General features: G+C 41.1%; 1 pseudogene; it reads left to right on the forward strand.

Annotated features, from left to right (window-relative positions):
* LOC149174286 (xanthine dehydrogenase 2 pseudogene) overlaps positions 1 to 25,739 on the forward strand; it is a 41,296-nt pseudogene extending 15,557 nt beyond the window's left edge.
* The last annotated feature ends 403 nt before the right edge of the window (positions 25,740 to 26,142 follow it).

Raw genomic sequence — 26,142 nt, forward strand, 5'->3', positions numbered from 1 at the left:
GTCAAAAATGTGGAGTTCGGCCCCGAGAGAACGTTAAAGATCAGCTCCTCCCTATCTCCTTCCCAGGAAAAGGAGCTGTGTAGTCTGTTGGCCAGTCATCTAGATGCTTTTGCTTGGAGCTATAAGGAGATGAAAGGAGTCCATCCTTCGGTCTGTACCCATCACATCTACATCAAAGAATATTGTAAACCGGTTAGGCAACCCCAAAGGAGAATGAATCCAGCCCTTAAGGACATCGTCAAGGAAGAATTGCAAAAACAGTTGGATGCCGAATTCATTTACCCCATCTCGGATAGCGAATGGGTGTCCCCTCTGGTGTTGGTTCCCAAGAAAAACAGGAAGTGGAGAATCTGTGTGGACAACCGAGAACTGAACAAAGCCACCAAGAAAGACCACTTTCCTCTACCCTTCATAGATCAAGTGTTGGATGGACTGGCAGGAAAGAAGTTTTTCTCTTTCCTAGATGGGTTTAGCGGGTATAACCAGATCCAAATTAGCCCGGAAGACCAAGATAAGACCACCTTCACTTGTCCTTGGGGTACCTTTGCTTACCGAGTTCTTCCCTTTGGACTATGCAATGCTCCTGCCACCTTCCAGAGAGCCGTCTTGAGCATCTTTTCTGAGCTGGTCCATGATTCGGTGGAAATCTATATGGACGACTTCACTCCTTATGGGTCCAACTTCTAGGAAGCATTGTCCAATCTGGGAAAAGTCCTAACCAAGTGCATTGAGATGAACCTGTCCCTTAGTCCTGAAAAGTGTGAATTCTTGATGACTGAAGGGACCGTGCTAGGACATACCATTTCTCGCCAAGGGTTACAGGTGGATCCTAACAAAATTGCTCTCATCAAGAAGGTTCCACCTCCTCAGAAGGTAAGAGATGTTCGAAGTTTCTTAGGTTTAGCAGGGTATTATAGGAGATTCATTAAAGACTTCAGTAAGCTAGCCTCGCCATTGTTTAGCCTCTTGGCAAAAGATGTTGAGTTTAAATGGACTGACGATTGTCAGAAGGCTCTGAATGAGTTAAAGGATAAGTTGGTGTCTGCCCCAATCTTGAGAGGTCCAAATTGGGCCCTACCTTTCCACATCCACACTGATGCCTCGAACAAAGCCATAGGGGCAGCCTTAGGACAAGTTGAACAAAAACTTCCATACGCCATATACTTTGTCAGCAAAAACTTATCCAAGGCAGAACTGAATTATACTGTAACTGAGAAAGAATTCTTGGCCGTGGTCCATGCACTGAACAAGTTCCGACATTATATCACTGGCTATCAAACATTCGTACATACTGATCATGCTGCAATTAGATATTTAATGAATAAACCAAATGTGAATGCTCGTATTATTAGATGGTTACTTTTGTTGCAGCAGTTTGATTTGACTATCGTTGACAAACCAGGTAAAGAAAATGTTGTTGATGACTTTTTGTCTAGATTGGATTTACCTGCAGGTGAGGATGGAACAATGGATGACCAGATGCCAGATGAACATCTGTTTGCTATCTCAGTACTCTCTCCATGGTTTTCTGATATAGCAAACTACCTTGTCTCAGCACAGTTCCCTCCGCACCTATCCTCAAGAGAGAAGAGCAGAATCGTAAGAAAGAGTGCCTCATTCACTTGGATCGGGGGCAACCTGTTCAAGCTTGGCCCCGATCAGATCCTAAGGCGTTGTGTAAGGGAGGAGGAAGTCTTTGATATCCTCCTAACCTGCCATGACGGGCCTTGTGGAGGACATTTTGCAGCCAAAAGGACTGCCTTCAAAATCCTACAGGCATGCTACTGTTGGCCCACGCTTCATCAAGATGTCAGAAGGTATATCAGCCAATGTGACCGATGCCAAAGGATGGGGAAACCGACTCCAAGGGACGAAATGCCTCTCCAACCTCAAGTGACTCTTGAGCCATTTGAGAAGTGGGGTATGGATTTTGTGGGTCCAATCAATCCTCCTTCAAGGCAAAGGTCTTACATCATTGTGTGCACAGACTACCTGACAAAGTGGGCAGAAACCAAGGCAATCAAAGCAGCGACAGAAGAAAAGGTGGCTGAGTTCTTAAGAGAAAACATCTTCTACAAATTTGGCTACCCAAGAGAGCTAGTCACCGATCAAGGAAGCCAGTTCACCTCCAACTTAATTGAATACCTACTCGCTCATCACAAAATCAAGCATAGGACTTCCACCCCCAATCATCCTTAAGCAAATGGGCAGGTGGAAGTCACCAATAGAGCATTGGAAGGGATCTTGACTAAGGTGGTGAGCAGCAGCAGAAAAGATTGGACAGATCGCCTGGTTGAGGCCACATTGGCTTACAACACCACTTGGAAGACCACAACCGGCTTCACACCTTATGAGCTGGTCTATGGGAAGAGAGCTTTGCTGTCAATTAAGTTCGAGTACAACACCTTGAGGATGGCAGCTCAGCTGGACCTGGATCTCAGCCATGCCAAACAAGAAAGGTTATTGCAGTTGAATGGATTGGACGAGCACCGAATGCAGGCCCTTCTCCACTCAGAAGTGGTTCAACTTCAGAGGAAGGTATGGCATGACCAACACCTCAATGACAAGCAATTTCAGCCGGGAGATTGGGTGCTGTTGTACAACTCCAGGCATAAGGATTTCAAGGGGAAGCTGAGAACCAGATGGGTGGGACCATATGCAGTGGAAAAATGTAATGACAATGGGTCTGTTCTTATTCGGACCATTGATGAGGAGGCCATCCCCATGCTCGTCAATGGGCATCGACTAAAGATCTACAGAAAACCTCTTTCAAGGCAAGAATTCATCAAAACTGTGGAAAAATCAGTGCTGGTCATAGAGAAGGGTTCTGCCTCTGTTTTGGGCATACCCTGAACATCTAAAAAAAATAAAATAAAAAAAATATAGATCTATATCTATATATATATCTATCTATATATATATATATATATATATATATATATATATATATATATATCTATATATATATCTATATATATATATATATATATATATATATATAATAATAATAAAGATCCTTGGGTGAAAACCTTTCTGAGGCTCCCAAGGCAGATGGTAGGGGTGAAAACCTCATTGAGGCGTCCCTGCTGTCTTTCTGAAAATGTTTGAAAAAAGACCCTTGGGTGAAAACCTCTCTGAGGCGCTCAAGGCAAATGGTAAGGGTGAAAACCTCACGGAGGCACCCCTGTTGTCCTTCAAAAAAAAAAAAAAAAAAAAAAGAGGAAAAAAGAAGAAAAAAACGAACAAAGAAACAGGGAAAATAGGTTCAAGATTTGACAATTCATGCAGGTTGCAGGTATTCCATGCAGGAAAAGAGGTCCCTCAGCTCAAGGACAAGGGTCCCTACTATGCTACCAAGTGACCTCACCAGCACTCCCTCCAGAAACACTCATCTCTTCCAAGGTCTGGGCATGATTTGATCACAGTTTAGCCTTCTACAGGAAGCTACAGGACTTTCTACAAGAAGTTCTGTATTTCTACAGGAAACTTCCTGTAGAATCTTTGGACGGCCCAGGACCGCCTGTGTGGGAGGATTTGAGCCCGAGGTCCAATACGGAGGCATGCAAGCCGATGTTTTTCTCCACCACCCACTGCTGTCGCCTCCTTCTACCACCCCTGTTGCCATGCAATGGAAATACCTGCACAGTCAAATCAGAACGTTGGATTCTCAGAAGAAACAATTCTCAAATGGAATAAAAGATGCAGAGGCCCCATGCGCCATTTATCAAAGCCATCCGAGGACCCTGCGACCATGACCGTGATGCCACTGTCTCCATCGTTTCGGCATGCACCCGAGGAGGAGAAACGGCTACAGGATATCCTACAGGAATCCTGTAGCAGTTCATCCAGCTAGAGCGTACACCATGAAGGCACCTGCAACACATAGAGCGGGCACATGCACCATCCGCAGCCAGGTAACAAGTCTCGTAACCAACAGCAGTCGGCAAGAAGGAACCCCCGTGCCTGTGCATAAAGCAGCAGCAAGCGGATCCGTCACCCTCGTCCTGAAGCTTGAAAATAACATTGCGGCCGCACAGGTAAGTGCCTCACCCTTTTTCGTCAAATTACATGAACAATGCTCTAAAATGTATGTGAGTATGAAAATGAATGGGTTGAGCCAGTCGGGTAGCCATTCAACTGGCCACCACGACCAGTCCGATGGTCTCGTCAGATTCAGAAAGTGTTGGTTATGTCAAGCAAAACAAGAAATGGACACGTGGGAAGCGTCCAGTCAGGGAGAAGCGGCGATCTAACAGAAATTGCGGTGGTAGATATGCAGGGAATGATGCGGTGGTCAGGCAGACTTACAGTGGAATGATAATAGGTGACGTCGTCCAATGGTCCGGCAGGGACAGCTCACCCCCGCGCCACGAGTTCCGCAGGGATTCAAATCCACCGGCTAGATCGTGTATGGCACTCCACTCATTTATCATCAACCGCTTTGCAGTCGAGTAAGCGTCCGAAATTCCCTGAAGCCTGTTACTCCGAGTCCTCGGCTTGTTCAAACGTCTGGTGGTTGCACAGAAGGCCCAGAACCACTGACGCGCTCTCCAGAACCCGTGCGCGACTTCTACAGGAAGCTGCGCTACAGGAAGCTCACCGCTACGGAGGAAATCAATCTATTCACGTCAAAGGTGGCGAATTGGAAGAGGTAAGCCTGAACCTGGTCCTCCCATGCAATTGGTTTGAAGGGTGGCGAAGTCGACGTCCTAAAAAAGTAGAACTACAGTCTGCGCATAAATTTGCAAGTTTCGTCCTCCTTCTGCATGATAATTGTCGTCGTAGTGTATATGCGGGGTTTTCTACAGGATTTGGTTCGTAATTGAGCCCCTGTCAAGGCTCACCTATAGATAGCCGAGAATTCACGGACTATGTGCTTGACAGAGGCGTAATTCTGCGCTCTGTCTAAGGAAATCCCAAAGGCTCAACTTTTGATATGCGCCAGCCACCTCTGGCTAACACAACAAGCTTTCACCATGCCGGGTGGGTTCATTAGGAAAGAACTGACAGACTCAAAGAAGCTACGGGAAAACCCTGAGGTGGTAGACCTGTTTTCTCGTGCACGATGGATGTCATTCTGCGACAAGCTTCAAGGTTACGATGATGAGGTGGCAAAGGAATTCCTGCGAGCTTTGAAGCCAAAATCAAAAACGCTGGCCATTGTCAATTTCAGAGGTTTGAATCTCAGACTCACCCCACAGTTCATCAGCAGAGTCACTGATCTCCCAATGGGGGTACCGTGGGATAAGGAGGAGAGAAAACTAGGCCAGAAGGCTAAAAAAGAGTTCTTTCTGCCGGAGGAGCAATTCTCAAAGGATAAGAACGGGGTTCGCAGAGCTAGCCTACAGCCGCTCTGGAGTGAGGTCAGCCTCCAAATTATGAAATATATCACGTGCGAAGGACGATTCAGCATCGTATATGGGTACCATTTCCGGCTGCTCACAGAACTTAGGCACCAAATGGACCTACCTTCAGAAAACAAGCTAAGTATTCCTTACTTCCTCCTGCAGTCCATGACTGAATGTGCCACCAAATTACGAGAGGGCACGCCAGACCAGGTAGCCCATCATGGGCTCATTAAGCTCCTCGTGGAGGATGCACTCCACACATACACCGTCCCTCTCTCGTGGGAAGCCTTTCGAAATTTGACTAAGGATGGTGACATCAAAATGTTGGCCGAGGAGCTCACCTCCTCCAACAGCGAGGAGAAGGAACCAATACAAATAGAGAAGAAAGGAAAAGGCCAAGAAACCATGGCCAAAGCACCAAAGAAAGAACAAAAGGAGAAAAAAGAGAAACACCAGGTTGCCGAAACAGAGGATGACAAACCCACATTGACACCCAGGGAGAAAAGGTTACAGAGTAGGGTGGAAAGGACTGAACAAGTCCACGTCAGTGAAGGCACCTCAAAAGCAGCCTCAGCAAAGTCAAAAGACAAAGCACCCTCAGCCAAACAGGCTAAAACAGTGCTCCCTGTTTCTACAGGAAAATCAAAAACGAATTCTACAGGAAGCCAGAAATCAGCCGCTACAGGGCTTTCTACAGGAAGTCCTGAGAAAGGAAAACAGAAGGAGAAGACAGCCGAAATCCTTGCAAGGGAGGCAGCAGCCGTGCTGGCCACCCTTAGTACCCCTCCCAAGCCGAAGGAAAAACGAAAGAGGGAGATCCCTCTGTATTTCAAAGCCAGGAGAAGTGTGAGAATCAAAATAGGCAGGCCCCAACCTCCATCCAGCAGCCCAATTACCATAGAAGACACCCCTACCTCGCTAAGGGAGAGGTCCCCCTCAAAAATATCAGTCACTTATGAGCGGGGGAGCCCGAAGACAACTGCCTGGAAGGAGAGAATGGACAGGTTGGCTTCAAAAACCCCGCTACAGGATGCTGAGGCCGTTCTACAGGAAACATTGGCCAGGCTCAAGGAGACCGAAAGAATGGAGGGGGAGGCAGCCACATCACCACTTAGGGAAGACGGAGTAGAGCCACCGAGGGAAGAAGAGGTGGAGCATATTCTGGAACCTAGTCCCCAGCCAAGCTTGAGATCGTATTATAACTTTTTGGAGGCTGGAAAAATTATTCCACAGAAATTCACAGTGCCGCTTTTCGTTGCGTTGGAGGAAGAAAGAGTGAGAACCCACACGTGGATGAAGATAGCTAAATCAAAAGGAGTGGTAGATATAGGCCCCTTGGAGGAACAACTCAAGGAGGCACGAAGAGAATTAGCTATGGCCAAACACGTGGGAAACTGCCAGCGAGTATTCCTACAGGAAGAGAATGAGAAACTCAAACTGCAGCTACAGGAACAGAGGAAACAAAGGGGCACATCATTAGGAGACACTACAGCAGAACCTCAAGGCAAAGAAGGACTGCAAGTTGGTCTTGGGGAGCTAACCTCGCATCTACAGGAAAGGGAACTACAAGCACAAATCGAGATACAAGCTCTCAAACAGCAGTTGCAGCAAAAAGAGGCACAACTGGCCTGCATGGCCAGTTGGGCCATGGATGATCTACAATGTAGACAACCGGCCAAATCTTATGGCCTATACCTACAGGACCAGTGGCTGCAATTCCAAATTAATGCATTGGCATAGAGGGGTATCTCCCAAATCCAAGACCCCCAGCAGTTCACAGAGTTATGCAATAGCAGTTCATCAGAGGACAAGGCCAAGCTATCAAAGTTCTATCTCCATAATTTGGCCCTTCCTAATGTGACTTCATGGGATCCCAACACAGTCGTAGGAGATATGCAGTTGATGGCATTTGCCTCATGGTTGAACCATGAAGAAAAGAGAGCAGCAGAGGTCAAAGAGGTCATAAACCGAGAGTTACATGAGCCACTGCTGATTAGAGCAGAGCCAGGGGATCCCACTGCATTGATATCGGACCATCAACACTTAGCCACCAACCCTCAAGCTTTATTGAAATACATGGATAAGCAGGCTCAGGCTATAGCACATTTCGAGGATATGGAGCGACTATTAGGGGACAACTGTGTTCGTGCTTGCACCCGCCGATGGAACACATTGTCCCACAGCCTCAAAATCAGGGAATATCACACTCCAACTCGAATGAGGGAAGCTCTAGTACGGGTGCCCCTCTACAAGAAGTCCATACAGAACCTCCAAGCCAACTGGATTGGCCTCAAGCTAAGCCCACCTTTGCTTTTAGGATTGATGGAAGGAAACACAGAAAAAGAAGAGCGTAAGCAGTGGGAAGAGGTGGAAAGGAAGGCTGGGTTCCATGCCAGTGAGGAGGATACTACTTCAGAAGCCTGGGATGTGAGAGTGGCGGTGAAAGCAATGAAGGATGAGGAGCTGGATTAGTTGCTCAGGGATGAGCAATCATTTTAGCTGGGGGGTTATGATGAGCCACAAATTTGGTAACATTTTGGGCTCATTTGGCCTAACCACCCTTGCTCAATCCTTCATTTTTCATAACTTATGCATCATTTTTTAGTTTGTTTATGTCATTTGTACGAATAAGGGCATTCACTATTCCTAGGTGGCTAACACGTGCTCATTTCAGGTTTTTTTGACACATGTTGGAGCAAAACCGAGAAGATAAGGGCTAGGAGACAGCCAAGATAGGGTTGAGGATTTGTAGGAAGGTTGTCCACGGCATTAAATAGCCTTCCTCGTGATCTTCACCCCCAACTCCGAGCTCCAAAAGCCACCACAACCGGATCTAGAAGGCAGCCAAACAAATTTTGTGGAAGCAGCTGTTCACTCCCAGTTTGGTCAGCCAAGTCCCATAGATTTAGGAGGACAGCTTGGGGCCTCGTGATGTATAAATGATAAGGCTTCAGCCTTCAAAAATGACTTTTGAAAAACTGTTGCACATTCTGCACTACGAGCTACCAGCTCTGTTTTTGCTCTTTTGTAGCCATCATTGGCATACCTCTTGACTTATGATTATTATTTTTTAATGAGAAGCATTCCGATTTGATCTCAGCTCTGAGTTTCTAGAGGAGCCATAGCTCTCGGGGTTGGGCCCAACCTGAGAGCCTGGGGCCTCCTTCTTTTGTATTGATATCTTTACTTTCAGCAATATGGTTTTCTTTACATGCATTTGAAACGCAGTTTGTTGAGTTAGAATTCGTGGTGTGATTAAGTAGGTCATTGTTAGCAGATAGAGTTGCTTCAGATGTCTAGAATAGAGTAAAGAGATTAGAATTGATAAGAGTTCCAGAAAAGGGTTGCCTGCACTCTCATTTTCACCTCTTTCTAGGGGTTGGAATTGCAGACAGTGCTACCCAACAAAAACACCAGTTTGCGTACTCATGCAATCTTTGGTGCAATATTTTCATTTGTAAAAGTTATTCATGCGCTTAGACCTCTTGGAATGTTTCTTTGCTTCAGTACCATACACGGTTCTCTTTAGAAATAACGATGTTGTTCATTGGTTTCATTAACAGTTAGGATAGATTGGTAATATGTTGATTATGTGTAGGACGTGGATGATTTGGTTCAGTTTACACTGTGCAGTGCATCTCCCTCACTCTCTCGTCCATCCAAGCTTCGTCCAGGCCAACTGCTCATCTCCAAATTAGACCCCTCGTCTCACAACTACTCTGCTGCCCACGTCATCCTACCTTTTTGGCCTTCCATTCCCTCTACCCTCTTCAAGACAAGCTAGCTTTCCACACCCTCTCATCACCTCATCTCTCTATCACTAAGTCATTAAAAAGCCCTCTCCTACCTCCCTGTCCATCCACGCAGCCTCTTCCACTCACCCACCATCCAAAATCCAATCGTAGAACATCCTGTAGAAATTCTGAAACATCCTGTAGAACCCCTGCAGACTTCCTATAGAAGCTCATAAACGCGGTTTCTTGGCAGCCAAACTTTGTGAAACTCTCTGGAAGGATATCAGGGACTCCTTAGACCCTCTCCGAACCTTCCCGACCTCTTCCAAGCATTTCTCCTCCGTGATCCGCCTCTGCACAGTAAAAAGCCAGTTAAAAGCACATGCATGATAATTCTAAATAACTCATTCAAAAATACAAAAAGATGTTTTCTTTAGGTAGAAGTAGTCTAGACACATGCATCTTACCTTCATAGAAGTAATGGAATCTCTTTCAGTAGTTTGCATTCCCATCTTTGCATCAGTAGGACTAGCTGGTAGAATTAGGGTTTACTAGGGTTTGCATTTCTTTTTGGCTTTCAGTTTCTTTCCGCAAGTAGATTAGCTTCCTTTGAGTTAGCTTTCGTCCATCAGTTAAAAAGCTTCTTCTAAGAGCTCATAGAAGTTGGCTTAAGCCCCTAGCAGACTTGTGCCAGCTGACCAAGTGACAGCTACGGCAAGAGCTAGTACTTGTGCATACAACACCGTCGCTTCCAAGTTTGTTACGAACTACCGGGTTGATAAAATTAAAGAAGGAAGTTCCAGGAGTTGTAGCATTATTGCTACAATACTGGAGCCCACCAGTTACCTCGGTCGTATTCCCTTGGGAGTCAAAGGGAACAACCTGAGTGATAACATAATGGCGACTCCACTGGGGACAATCCTCAGTTAGTTTCACAAAACAAGTTGGAAAGCTCCGCTGGGGAGCCATGAATTTTCCAATTGCTGTATATTCCTTAAAACTACAGATGAAGCCTGAATGTCATCCAGGGAGCCTTTGAAACTGTTCTTGCTTTGCATTTGCAGGAGTAAATAAAAGCTGCTTCAGTCAATCTTCATGCTAGTTTTAAGCTATAGATAGCTCTTCCAAAATTTGATGAGTTCCTTGCTAATTCTAAAAACATTCACAGAAAATACCGAAACAAGTTCAAAATCTGGCTCCCAAAAGGAACTCACATTATACAAGGTCAAATCCAGACCCAAATTCCCCAGCTATTTTTGAAAATCTGAATTTAATCCTAAGGAATCTCAGGAAACTAGAGCGAATAGAGGATTTTGCTGATTCTAGTCCTGAAACGGTCCAGCCAAGCTATGTTCCAACCCCTGTCAAAGTTTTATTTCGTTCAAACCCTACTTCCCCTTGTTCATCATCCACCTCTCAAACCACTCCTTCCACACCTCCATTCACTGCACATATTCCCATTACCACTATTATTACCGTTGTTCCAGTCGTTCCATTTATCCCTGTTGTTCCACCTATCCCTGTGAATATGGCGAATAGATATGCTCCGTTATAGTTGCCTGCAAATCCTGGGGCTATGCCTCAGGATTATCAAACTAAAATCACATATTTTGATGGAACTGGTTCTTGCATAGCCCTTCAGCATACCAAGAAGATGCAAGACTATTTTGAGAACTACGAGATAGATGATGATAGCGTGATAATGAAGATTTTTGTCCAAAGTTTGACTGGTGATGTCAGGACTTGGTTTAGAGCACTCACAGCCAATTCCATAGCAGATCCAGAAGCTTTATACCAGTCATTTATCAACAGATGGGAGAAAAAGAAAGACCCCTTGCACATATTATCTGAATATGACACCATCAAAAGAGGCCCTCAAGAGTCTATCTTGGACTATTGTGCAAGATTCAATAATGTCTATAATGCAATACCACAGAACTTAAGACCTTCGCCTGATCTTGCTTTGTATAAATTACCTGATGGTTTTGATACTGACATGGCTTATCAGTTAAGGGAAAGAGCCCCTCAAACCCTTGCAGACATGAAAAATGTTGCTGTTAGCGTAGAGGCAAAGATAATTGCCAAAAGAAACAGAGCTAGAACCGAGAGAAGAACCAACTTTAAAGAGGAACCCTCAGCCTTAGATCAAAAGCTGGATGCTATTATCAGTGGCATGCACAGTCTGGGAGACAGAGTAGAGAGTGTTGAGAGGAAATCATCATGGGAAGGACAACAACCTAATACCATTAGGAACCCAAATTTCCGGAAAACTCAGAACACAAATGCTGGTAGGTCTAGCCCAGACCATGATGTAAGGCCTCCTTTTCATGAAAATTATGCTGAAGCATCTACATCTACTGAGCCCACAGAGGACACTCACATGAATTTGATGGATATAAAGGGTGAGCAACAAATTTTCCTAACCTAAGAAGACCAAGATGACCATGAGATAAATCAATTTCGGACTAAGTCAGGTGAGTCTTTTGATTTTAAGCAAGGTTATGATTCATCTGTTTATGAGGTCCACAAACAGTATAAGCTGAGGACAAGAACCATAGATGTGCCTGAAAAGGTTAAACCAAGTGATACCAAACAGCCTAAGAAGATCAAAGAAAAGGCTGCCCTCATAGAAACTGCTGATAAGACAGTCCCAAATCCAAAGGATGTCACCATAGAGGATGTCACAGACATGCAGACCTCTAATGATCACCCTCTGCCACCTTCTTCCTCAAAAGAAGATTTGAATAGCTCTCCTAAAAACCTTTCCAAATCAGAAATAGTTCAAGAAATCAATGAAGAACAAGAGAAAACCGCTGAAAGTGCAATTGAAAAGGGAAAATCTGCCAGTCACAATACTAAATCACGGTCAGAAAAACCTTTTGATTTAGAGGCAAAAATAGGTAAACTGAAGATATCCATCCCTTTATCTAAACTTGCTAAACATGATATCTATAGGCAGCAAATCAAAAGATCGCTGCAAATGCCAGAAAATAGGGATGATGTGAATGTATTAGATGATCAACCTGAGCTCCTTTTCGGTCCTGAAGTCAATGGTAAATCAGGACATGGAGCTGTGTTACCATTCTATGTCAGTTTGCACATTCATGATAAAGTATTGCATAATGCTATGTTTGACTCAGGTGCCTCACACAACCTTATGCCCAAAGCTGTAATGGAAAAGCTAAACCTTGATGTTACAAGACCCTACAAAGACTTATTTTCCTTTGACTCAAGTCAGGTCAAGTGTTTAGGGTTAATCAAAGACTTATGTGTCTCCTTAGTCCAATACCCAAACAAGACAATCCTCATGGATGTGGTGGTTGCTGACATTCCACTAAAGTATGGCATGCTATTGTCAAGATCTTGGGGAGCAAAACTCCAAGGATCTCTCCAACTAGACCTCTCCTATGCCACTATTTCAGCATTTGGGCAACCAAAGAGACTGTATAGAGAAACACTGATGAAGTATGTGGTAAGTAGTGAGGAAAAGCCCCAAAACTTCCCTATCTATTCAATCCATTCTGATATGGATTCTTTTATTTTATTTAAGGATGAAACAGGTCCTCCCATTGATCATAAGCCGTTGGCTTTAGAACTGGACACACACATCAATGAAGAATTGGTTGCCCATACTGATGAAACTGTCAAAACAATCAAGGCAACCAGCATACAAGAAGAAGCTCCCCAAATAGAAAATTCAAATTTGCCCACTGCAAGAATGACTAAAACTCTTAATACTGACCACAAGCAAGAAATCACATGGTATTTAGAGTTTGATGGCTCTGTTAACAAGTTAGGAGCAGGGGCAGGTGTATGGATTCATAATACACACAACAATCATGCAGAAGGCCATGCCTACAGACTAAACTTCAAATGTACCAACAACATGGCAGAGTATGAGGCTCTCCTTTTAGGCCTTAAACTGCTCAAAGCTCTAGGAGCTGCAAAAGTATCCATTCTAGGTGACTCCGATCTAGTCATACAGTAAATGAAAGGCAACTTTGTCACTAATGACAACAGAATGAGGGCCTATAGGACTGCTGCCACTAATATACTCAATGCATTCACTGAATCCAAGCTGGCCAAGATTTCAAGAGATCATAACATTCATGCACATAGCCTAGCCACTTTTGCTAGTACATGCAAGCTCCCCTTTGATCCAAATCACCATTTCACTGCTGAGATAAAACATAGGCCTGCTATCCCAAATAATGTTAAAGATTGGCAAGTGTTTGAAAATGATGCCCAGATTAACAATTTCCTCACTCTTGAGCATGAGTTTTCAAATATTAACATTGACATGGATGCTATGACGGATGAAAAACAACAAACAAATGAAAATCAACAAGCTGTAACAGCTGTAATAGCCAAAAAAATGCTAAACCCAACTGTTTTTGACAATACAAACATAGAAGAGCTGAAACAAATGCATTTGGAGGAAATAGCCGAAACAGAGTCCGAGATCGTTGATCTAAAAGATAACTTTCTCCCTGCTGGCCTCACTCTGTTAGAAGATATGTTTGATGCAAATGATGTGCCCAAAAAACCAAAAATGCAACCCTTAAACGCTGCTATAGAAGAACACAACATTGGGACATCAGAGAAGCCCAAAATGATCAAACTATCTCAATCTTTGCCACACGATCAAAAGCCCAAATACGTTGATTTGTTTAAAGAATTCCAAGATGTATTTGCTTGGAGTTATGAGGACTTGAAGTCCTATGACACCTCAGTAATCCAACACACCATTCCCTTAAAACCAAATCAAAATCCCTTCAAACAGAAACTAAGGAGAATCAATCCTGTGCTTCTCCCTTTGATTGAAAAGGAAGTTAAAAGAATGTTTGAAGCAGGTATCATAGCACCCATCAGATTTTCTGAATGGGTATCCAATCTTGTTCCCACAAGAAAGAAGACAGGTGAGATTAGGCTATGTGTAGATCTAAGAAATTTAAACCAAGTCTCCCTAAAAGACCACTACCCCTTGCCAAAAATGGACCACATCCTACAAAGAGTAGTGGGGTCATCTAGAATCTCTTTGCTAGATGGCTTTTCAGGTTTTAATCAAATACTGGTTCACCCGGATGACCAAGAAAAGACAACCTTTACCACACTGTGGGGAATATTTAAATATGTGAAGATGCCTTTTGGACTTAAAAACGCTGGTGCTACCTTTCAAAGGGCCATGGACATTGCATTTGCCAAGGAAATCCATGATTTCTTGGTTGTCTATCTTGATGACCTTACCCCTTTGTCCAAATCTGATCAAGAGCAAATATGGCATTTCCTTGAACCCAAAGAAGTCTCTCTTTGGCCTTGAAGAAGGTAAATTACTAGGCCATATCATCTCAAAAGATGGGATTAGAATTGATCCTGAAAGAATTCAAGCCATTCTTCAAATCCCATTTCCAAGAAACATAAAAGAGTTGCAAGCATTCCTTGGAAAGATCAATTTCCTAAGGAGATTTATCCCAAACCTAGCCAAGCTAATAAGACTGTTAAGCAACATGTTAAAAAAGGATGCCAAGGTAAAATGGTCTCTTGAAACCAAGCAAGCCTTTGAGAGTATCAAAACTGCCTTAACCCCAGCCCCTGTCCTCACAAGTCCACAATTTGACAAAGATTTTATCATTTTTTCTTTTGCATCTGAGCACACCATAGCTGCTGTCCTTTTGCAAAAGGATGATCAAGGAGCTGGAAAGCCAATTGCATTTTTCAGCCGAGCCTTAAGAGATGCTCCTTTGAAGTACCAAATCATGGAGAAGCAGGCCTATGCCCTTGTTAAAGCAATCAAATATTTCCGAGTTTACATTTTATATTCACATGTGATTGCCTATGTCCCAAACGCTGTTGTAAAAGACATATTAACCCAAGACGGACTAGAAGGCAAAAGAGGCAAGTGGATTGCTAACATCCTTGAGTATGACATAGAAATAAAACCCGCCAAGCTCATAAAGGGACAAGGTTTAGCCAAACTGATGTCCGAAACAAACTTTCGAGCCTTAGACATTAACCAACTGCACAATGAACAGGAGCTGGCGATTCCACAGATCAGTGAAACCTTTTTGCAATCCCCATGGTATGCTGATATATGATTTGTATTGTTAAACCTGTTTGCTCCCCCAGGATTGTCCAGAACCAAGAAAATATTTTTAAAGATGAAAGCTTCAAAGTTTTGTGTCATAGATGGTGCTTTATTTTGGAAAAATCATGAAGGCATACTGCTTAATTGGTTAACCATGAATGAAACTAACAATGTCATGAAAGAATTCCATGCAGGGGACTGTGGAGGACATCTATATTGGAAGTCCACTGCTGATAAAATTTTAAGGGCTGGTTTCTATTGGCCCTCTTTGTTTGCAGATGTAAAGAAGTTTTCTATCTCATTTCATAAATGCCAAATCTTTGAGGGAAAAAGAAAGCTGTTACCTTTGCCTCTTAAGCCCATCTCAACCGAGAAGCCTTTTCAACAATGGGGTCTTGACTTCATTGGAGAGATCCACCCCTCTTCCTCAGGCTAGCATAAGTGGATTCTAACAGCTACCGACTATTTCACTAAATGGATTGAAGCCATCCCATGTAGATAGGCCAATGACTCCATCATTATCCAATTCCTTGAGACTAACATCCTTTCTAGATTTGGATGCCCTGAGAAGATCATTACTGAAAACGCCGCTGCCTTCAAATCCAAAAAGATGATCAATTTTTTCCATAAATTTCACATTACCTTGGGCCACTCCATAGCCTATTACCCTCAAGGTAATGGCTTGGCCGAATCATCCAACAAAAGCCTCATCAACATCATAAAAAAAGTGCTAGAAGAAAACAAGAAGAACTGGCATAAAAAGCTCACAAATGCCCTATGGGCAGACAAAATTTCAAAAAAGAAATCTATTGGGATGAGCCCTTATGAGCTGGTGTATGGCATGGAGGCCAGATTTTCGTTTTCCTTGGGCATTCCTATCATCAAGCTGTTACAAGAGATCCAAGCTGAACCAAATGATGTTTAACAAAGAATCAACCAGACCATTCATCTTTAGCAAACATGAGAGCAGGTCTATGATAGAGCGTAAATTTTGCAGGAGAAGCTCAAAAGGATGTTTGCTAAGAGAGCTAAGGCTGAATATTTCTGTGTTGGCAACAAAGTTCTAAGGTGGGACTCACGAAGAGAAGACAAGGGTAAACATGCAAAATTTGATTTTTTATGGAAAGGTCCATTTGTTATCAGCGCTGTGCAGGGCAATAACACATATTTCCTCAAATCTATAGAGGACGACATAACTGAAGAAGGCCCTGTCAATGGCCGAATGCTAAAGCATTATTATGATCCCTGTTGTTGAACACAACACAACTGTATTATATTTGTACATAAATACTTGTATTTTCAGCACTTTGTTTTTTTTTAGCAGGCTGAATAATGGAACATTGCAGCAAAGTTTTTTAAAGGCAGAACCAAGGCAAGTCCTCCATTCAGATCTCTGTCATTGCATTAATCACAACAAAAGAGCAGGCAGTTCTTTTCGTCAATGGTATTAAAAGAGAGGAGGATTTTCAGTTTACATCAGCACCCTTTTTCAAGACATAATCAAGGGAAGTGCTCCAGTTTTGTTCCCCTATATTGTGTTTATTTTAGAGGCAGATTCTTGGGAAATTGTACATTATATTAAGCATGCAGAAGAAAGCAGGCAGTGCTTCATTTTCACAACAATCCAGTTGAAGGAGAATGCTGCTCATATTTCAAAGTTTCACACATTTAGCAGCTAGCACAGAGAAGTTTCAGTCTACAGCAACAATAGAAGATCAAGGCAGTCTGACCTGCTGTTCTTGGCTTTTCACAAGGAAAATCAATCCCCAAGTGGAGCCACTGTAGCCTCCTATTGCAATAGGTGTTCATATTTCATGATTGACAGTTGCAAGTGCCAAATATGTCATACTTTGCATGCTGCAATGCTCCATATTTCCAAAAGAGGCCAAAGAAGAGGCCATGAAAGTGTGCCAGTCTAAATGCCACTGCTGTATTCCAATTTTGATGAGTTATTCCTTTTCGAAGAATTTTCTGTTAAGGGAAGGCCAAACAACTTAATCTTGGCTTCCCTAGGTTTCAATTTCTTGTTCTAGAATGTAGAGAATGAAAATATGTCCAAACAGTTTAATCTTGGTAGATTTGTAGATAGGTAGAGAAACAAAGGAGCCCAACTGCTTAATCTGGGCCCTTGAAAGAAATAAGTGTAGATTTAGATAGGAGGACAACAAAAAAGAAAAAAAACGATAATCAGGGTCTGCAAGTCCAAGTGCACCCATGCAAAAAGAAGAAAAAATGCTAGGTAAGTAGGCTGGGTAAGTAGTTTTGTGGTTGCAGAATCAAGCTGTGTGATCCATTTCATGTTTTCAAGTGTTATATCTATTCAGATCACAAGTGCAAGGCAATTCCCCTTTGGAGGAGCTCAAGCGAGGCATGTCTAACTCCCCCTTCTTCTCATCCCCAAAATCACTCACTAACATCCCCTTGAAGACCTTGGGATTTTCCCAACCAGTCCTGTTATCACTTCATTTTTGTAAAGCACCAAGTCAAGCTTTGACTTTCTTCAGTGAAAAGAAGCCACATTTCTTGTGTAAAATCATGTACCCACAGTCCATTCACTTCCTATGTCTAAGTTTCAACTCACAAACTTAGCCTCTCCCCTACACTTCACCTCACAAATTCATATTAACTCCTAACTCTACTATCTAGCTCCCTAGATCATCTCCTTATCCCCTATTATACAAAAAACTATATAAAAACCCCAAAAATATTACATATCCAACCCTATAGCACTATAGCTATGTACATACAGTTCTGGGATATAATAGTCCACCTGGGACTATTATGAACCCATCCGTGTCATAACTCTGGGATTAGTCTAAACCTCTGGTTAGGAAAATAACCTATACCTAATCCCTCACCCATCAAAACCTCATAATTCTACCCCTCCGCAGTCATTTTTCCAAAGTTAATGTTTAAATGTTTTATTAAACATTAAATTATCATTTCCCCCCCGCTTAAACCTAACCCGCATAACACATAAAACCCCCATTTTCTGAAATTTTGAACCCCCGCGGCATAATATTATTTTAAAATTCGCGCGAGCCCCGCTCCAAAGTTGCGCACTACCCCAATCCACCCGCCAACCGTCCGATGCCCAGCTCTTCAGATCCAACGGTGGGCGGGTGTTTTCATATGTCGATCCACCGGAGGTTAACGTCAGGGGGATGGACGGTTTCCCCGTCGTACCCCCGCCACGTGTCAGCCTCTCGATGTGTTCGGAGGCCCCTCCCCCAATACCACCTACGTGGAAAAGCGGTGCAGGATGAAACTGGATACTGCCTCCGCCGATTGACGTCAGCGCCACGTCTTTGTGACATCATCAACCTGCGTCGGCCTCCTGCCACCGTGTGCTATGCCACGTCGCTGCCATCGTACTGCCACGTCATCAGCCCTACCGTACCGCCACTTCACCCGGCCGTACTACTGACGTCACCCTGCTGACATCACCCTGCCATGTCACCGCCGTACTGGGACACACCGCTGACATCATCGCCGAAAAGGGTGCGAAGCGCAAAATCTGCAGCAACGGATGCCCGGAATGAAAAAACGAGGCAGTTTTTGATGCGTGATTAGCGCTTAGCGCTAATCGCGCATCGCTAATCGCGCATCGCTAAAGGAAATAGGCCAAAATGGAAGCCCTCTCATGTCTCGGCTACCAGCAGGCCCGAAATTCGCAAATGGACAGGAATTTCTTCACATAGGTTCGGAAAAGGGGCAAAGACAGTTCTAAAGGAAACAGAGGGCCAAACAGTAGCCATAAAATGTCGATGGGATATTTTAAAGCATTCAGAAGACATTAAAGAGCCCAGGTTCAGTGAAAGTGTATCAGAGGAAGCGGCGAAGACTATCAGTTAGTATTTTTGTTGGAAATCCATATTTCCAAAGCAGGCAGACATTGAGAGCCCCTAGGCAAAGTTAAACAAAGCGATGAAACCATTTAAGGCTCTCAAATCACAGTTAATGCACATTAGAACCACTCAAGAGCAGGGGATCAAAACCCAAAGCACAATTATGACCAAATGCCGGCACAGGGCTCTAAAGACATCATAGTTACTCATTTTTGAGGCGGCTACCCCCGGCGCAACATTAGATAGATATTTTGGCATTTATTTCAAGCATATGTTAGGTTAAAGACACTTATTGCATCAGATATGTCTCAGATTTGATTCTTGTAGATATTTTGCTTATAATACCAACCTAATTTACTGTTTAGAGGGTTGGTTGGTTGAGTTGCTCCACTAGAGACTCGCTCTGTATACTTGATGTTTTCTTTAATCAAAGACTACTGAAAAGCTTGGAGGATGAACTGTCTGCTGTGTTATTAATGTTTTGAAGAATGAATATGGAATTCTTGTGCTGCAACACGACTCAATAAGTGATTTCTACCTCTGTTTTCCATTGATATATGCTCATATCATACATATGTCGCCATCTAAATAACAGATAAAAAGATTAGCTTAGAACTTGCTTGACTACACTCGATGCTCAATTTCTGCTATTTCTTTATGTTTTCCTCTGAATTGGTAATGAATATGAATTCCCTTTGGCTCATGTTTCTCCTAATTCACCCATGTTTGACGGTTATCTAGGGATTCTTTACTGCTCCTAGATAGAGCTCATTCACCTTCCCTTTGTTAAGCTGAATAAGAGATTCTTAATTGCCTCTCATTCCTTAGCCTTCAATCCATCTCCATTTAGCTTGAAAGTTGTTTCATGTGGAGCTATCTCGCTCCATCTTCCTCTTGTGACCAAGAAAACACACCAACAGTCCTACTCCATGACTCCATGCCCAATGGTTTGAACTTATCATACTATGCATTACCTCTCTACTTGAAAGCCTCATCCTTCCCACCAAAACTCAAACAAAACCCCTTGAACTCAATAACTAGCCTAAAATCATCATCAACAAAGCTAAATCCTAAAGAGAGAGCCCTCTCTGACTGCAGGTGGGCTAGAACCTGTAGTCCAAAGATTGGTTTGTGGTTACCTTGGCCATATTCCCTTGGGAGTCAAAGGGAACAACCTGAGTGATAACACTATAAATTAACTTTCAATTTAGATCAATCTAACTATGAAACCAAATAATGAAAAACAAAATTCACTTAACCTCTCACACAGGAAAAGATATGAAAAAAAATAAAAAGAAATGCTCTTAACTTCTAGGTAGAAAGCAAATAAAAAAAATTACTCTTAACCTCTCACACAAGAAAAGATACGAAAGCAGTCCACATGGGGTAGCTCAAGCGTCAAGGGTCGTGGAAATGAAGTCTCACCGAACCGGAAGTCTTGGGTTCAAATCTTGGGCTACCCCTCCCCCGTAGAGGGGTACATAATGGACATGTAAATCGGAGAATCCCACCCCAGCTTACAAAAAAAAAAAGAAAAGATATGAAAGCAAATAAAAAAAAATGCTCTTAACTTCTAGGTGGAAAGCAAATAAAAACAATCACTCTTAACCTCTCACACAAGAAAAGATATGAAATAAATAAATCTTAATCTATGAAAGTAATAAATCTTAATCTATGAAAACAATAAATCTCACACATTGTAGGTAGCCAATTCAAAATTATGAGAGATGGCAAGTTGAGAGGCTTCAAATGAAAGCATAACCAAATCAAGGTGAACATCACTCATCAGCCTGGTGCTAAATCCAAATTCCATCTTTAAAACATGAGCATTTTCCCAACTTTACACATGCCTTTCAAAGGAGAAGGCTCTCCTATTTATACAAAAACATAAGAAGCTACCTCATTAATGGAGGTCCGCTATTCTCTCCCTAGATCCCTAGAAAATCTCATAGAGTTACAACTCAAATAGGTAATGATGAGCACATATCCTCTTTGACCTTTATCCAAATCTTCTTCCATATCTTGAAGATAATTCGAATTTGAGCATTGGAGGCCACATAAGGGTGTATTGGAAGCTTCCAAATGGCTGACACATGTCATGAAAGTCAAGCCACTTTTAAGCATTAGCAAGTACATGTCATTTTTCTAAGTTTTAACCATTTAATTCACTTATAATACTGGAAATCATTAGCTTTTGGAAAACACAAATGGAACCCATATAATTATGAAAATGGAAGCTAATGAAAGGTTATATGGTCATGGAGTTGCGACATGTGAGTGAAATGGTGGCGATAAAGGTGAAAGTGGATGATATTTTGAATACATTTTGGAGACTCTACATACCCCCCAACTGATGTTATTGCATGTCCTCATGCAATCTACTGCATTGCTTAATCATGATTTTCTTTTGAATGAGCTTGGCTTATATCAATTGTCCTTAAACTTTGCATTTGACAATTTCATTTATTTTTGCAAAGTATTCCTTGTCATACATTGAATTGCAACATGTTTGGTTGGTTCTTGTGTGACAACCAAATCTTAATTGGTATTGGTTCTTGTGTATCAATACCTTGTTTCTTTTTGTTGCAGCAATATTTATTGAACATATTTAAGAATGCATATTTAAATCAACCATATAATATGCTCATCCTTTAGGCATTATTTTCAAATCACATAACTTTTGAACCATATTGCAATCATACTGATTAGGAAGAGTATGTTAGGATGAAATGAAATGAAATGGAATGACGTGATTATGAAGAGTAATCATAAATGGATGTCCCTCCCCCCCCCCAACTAAAGGTGTTTACGGTTTTTTCAAATGACAAAGGAAATATGGTGAAGTATTTTCCAAAAATTATGATTTCAGTATTCAAGGAATTCTATGATTAAAATCTAGAAAAGAACATACCTTTACTTACCTAGGAAGTGGACAAACTGTGCATATGTAGAGAAGTTGTTGCTACTGTTGGATCATGGAATAGAATGTAGAATTTCATCTTCTCCTTGGTTGCATAAATAGTGGATGAGGTGGTGAAAGTGGATTCTTTATTGCTGGTGCTAAATCTGCTGTATCTGCTGCAAAATGCTAAATGATATAGTCTTCACCTGCTACAAAACCCGATGGTACAATTCTAGTCATGCGAATGAATGTGTTGCTGTCGAGCATGAAGAGAAGTTATTAGATTACTGGCCATTGATGAATTTCGCTAACCAATGCGAGGCAAACTCGCCATTGATGTCAACGAGTGCCAAGGTACCTAAGTCCATCTTGAAAAGTGCGAATAGATGAGCTGATGTTGATCGACTTGCAAGATCCAACGATTAAGGGACATTGATGTATTCCCATGATTTTCAGCGAGAGAACTTGTCATTGATACATACAAGCCTCAAGGTACCGATAAGGACTCTAGCCTTGAACCTAGATAATGTGCTGATGTCGATAGGGTAAGACTTGTTAGAAGGGAGGCCTTAATGAATCATCCATCATCTAACACGAGTATGAAATGATGATTTTGGAAGGACTATCAATAATTTTTTTTGCAGTGGATCAAGTTTTATTTACTGGAAAGGAATATGACAAGAGAGTAAACAAGCGAACGGAAAGAAAAAGGAAAAATCAACATGTAAGCGAGTTGAATGTCTCTATTAATGGGTTAATGAATGGAAATTATGGAAAATGTGGAGGGAACATGCGACTCTTTGCAAGGAAAATGGTGATGACGAGGCTTAGCAAAAATGCTTGGATAGCTTGTGAGTTTGGAGAGGAAAAATAATGGCATTTATGAATGATAGAAATGGATTTAATTGGTTCATGTTTCTTGAAATTGTTCATAGAAAACCAATCATGCATAATTGGCCTCCTTCAATTCTTCGATTGCCTTGGAACCTGAAAACAAACATGGCACTAACATTGCAACAAATGTAAGTGTGTTCAAAGAGAAGTGATCAAATTCTCTAGGTACATATGATTTTTTTTCATAATTGACAGGTTTATGACGCGTTTTTATTTAAAATAGTTAATCCAATTTCACAATTGTGATAATAAATCCAATTTCTAAAAGAAAACAATTTCCTCAATAAAAAATTCATCAATCGATCTTGCAGATAAAGTGCCTTCATAGTTCTTCTTATTTCCTGCATCATGCTTGAGAACATCATCATTAGACAAAACCAACAAATTTTGATCATGATTTTCTGATTAGAATGCATTCTTGACAAATAGATCATTGAGTTAAGTACAAAGCTGCAGAATTGTGGTTCACCTGCAGAATTGTTGTTCAGCTATAGAATTGCGCAGTTTCTGTAGCTAAAATCCTGAACAAACAGTTAAGTACACACAACTATGCATTTTTGTTATGAACAAATAACCAATCCAATCTTCAATTGATCAATATCTCTTCTAGAAAATTTAGCAAATAGAATGATTTATTTTTTATTTCTTGCTTCAACAGGTGTGTAAGTGAATTATCTCAAAAATTCCTTTTTTTTTTTGTTTAATTTGCTCCAATCATGAATTGAATTTCACATCAATTTTTATGACAATTTTCCATGGATTTAAAAAAAAAATAAATAATAAAACTAATGAAATATTTACAAAATTTAAAAATTGAAAAACAAAACATTAAACATACTAATCACAAAACATAACATATCATAAACATAATATTTAAACATAACATTAAAACATATAAAAAACATAACATTAAAATATATACTAAAAAAACATAACATTATACATAAAACAAAAAAACAAATTGTAACATATAACATAAATATATACATTAAAGAAAACAAAAAATAACATATAACATTCTAAGAAAACACAACATAACAACAACAACAAAAATAAAACATAACAAAAAAACAATGTACTAAATATAAAAAAATGAAATTGCCATGTAACTCGTTAACATTCTCAATAGACTGACGCTTCGACTTAATTGATCTTGAAAGTCATTCTTCCCCACTGTTGCGGGAATGATCACCTAAAATGTCTCTTGTAAAATTTACGTCATTCCAACCAGATATCTTCGAGACATCGTTGAGTAAAGGGATTTATTCGTTCTCTAGGACGTTAATGCATATAGATGGAGCAGAAGCCATAACAAAAATGAAAATCAACTCTACTTACAACAAGACTAATTGAGAAAACGCGACATCATAGGTTAACAATGTCTTGAGTGCCACAAAAATGCTTATAAGATATTAATTCAATACCTCTGCATGCTCTTAGATTCTCATTTACCCAACTAGATTAGTGGCCTGCAACTTCTAACTGTAGCCATTAACCATACATCGTTGGATAGGTATTGACTTTAGCGGTGAATTAATAATCAAATCAATCAATTATTATTGTAGCAGAGTTGTGGACTAATTCTGACCATGGGCAGACGATATTGCCATCAATGAAGCCTCCTTTGTTGTTCTGTTTTACACGTTTTTTCTTCTGTGGCAGCGAATCCATGGATTTAGGTGACAACAAATCACAATCCTGATTCCTCAAACCCCCATGGCATCCAAAATTGGATTTGATCCTTTCTCCATGACTGCAACTACTGTCTGTGCATTTAATTAAAAACTGTTTTTTTCTCACGCAATTTTCTAAGTAAGGCTCCATAGAACCCAGAATATCTCCCAATCGATTATGAATTTGCAAAAAGTGTTCCTCAATTTTATAACTGACCCCATTCTAAGAAAAACCCATGTTTTATTTTTTCAAAATTCATTATCATTTGGTCAGAAATCGTATTTTAAAACTGACATTTTTAAGTTGCTACGCATTTCCTCTGCAAGTATTGCAATTGAATTTTCTCAGTTCGTGGTCTCATTCAATGCTAATGCTGCTCCTATCCTGCTTGGATGGGTAGATTATATTTTTAAAAATCAAGGTACATGTCTATATGTGAGTCCAAGTGATAGAAATTTTCTGTACTCCAGGCTTTGTGATGTCCATGTATGCATTGTTGAGGTCTAGTAAGGAGCCACCTAGTCATGAACAAATTTGAAGAAAGTCTTGCAGGAAATTTATGCCAGTGCATAGGTTATAGGCCGACTCTTGATGCTTTCTGTATTTTTTGCCAAAACCGATAATACCTTGTACAATTACAATGCTTCTACAAATACATCTGGAGATGCAAAGGTCATTTTCCCTTCAACATGAAAACCTTGTGACTGTGGGGAAAGGGTTGGCAATGAAAGCAAGGACATTGGAACTTCTCGTCCTGTCTATAAGCTGCTTTCATTTAGTGAAGTTGATGGGAGTTTTTATGGTAATCACAAGTTCATTTTCCCACCAGAGCTTTTATCGAGAAAGCCTCACCCTTTATATTTGACAGGTCCAAGAGGTATGGCCTGGTTTCGTCCATTAAAGCTCCAGGATGTTTTAGATTTGAAATCAAGGTTTTCTGATGCAAAATTGGTGATTGGAAATACAGAAGTTGGTATAGAAACAAGGTTTAAAAGCATCCATTATCAAGTTATGATTGCAGCTACTCATGTACCTGAGCTAAATATTTTGAGAGTCAAAGAGGATGGCCTGGAGATAGGTGCATCGGTTACTTTGACTGAACTTGTAGATACTTTAAAACAATGTATTGCACAACATGATGCACATGAGACATCAGCATGCTCAAGCTTTGTGGAACAACTGAGATGGTTTGCTGGAAGCCAAATAGAAGCCTATTCAAACAAGATTTTAATTTTATTCTTTTTCCTAAAATGATGAATTTTGGATTTCGATTTTTAAGCTAATGCATTTGAATTTATTTTTTTACAGGTCGCACGAGAGCTAGTTATCAATTTGTCAGTTTGTCAGTTCTCTTAAAAAAATAGATAATTTTAATTAAAAAAATTATATTTCCCTCATTCTTTTTTTTAGTAGGTAAGCACCCACGGGGGATTTGAACTAGTGACTTATCACAAGGAGTGCCTTAACAATGCATCCATTCACCGTCACTCCAAAGCCTCGTGGGCTACATTTCCCTTATTCAAAAACATGATTTTTTTTTTAAATAAAAAAAATGATTTTTATTTTTTTATGAAAATCTAACATGATTTTTTTGTTTTTTTGTTTTTTTTTGTTTTGTTTAAAATCAAAACATGTTTTTTTATTGAAAATATTTTTG

The sequence above is a fragment of the Pinus tabuliformis genome, chromosome 4_1 (assembly GCF_031772625.1).
Source record: "Pinus tabuliformis cultivar Carrire ecotype Pingquan chromosome 4_1, CPIR1, whole genome shotgun sequence".
NCBI classification, from domain to species: domain Eukaryota; kingdom Viridiplantae; phylum Streptophyta; class Pinopsida; order Pinales; family Pinaceae; genus Pinus; species Pinus tabuliformis.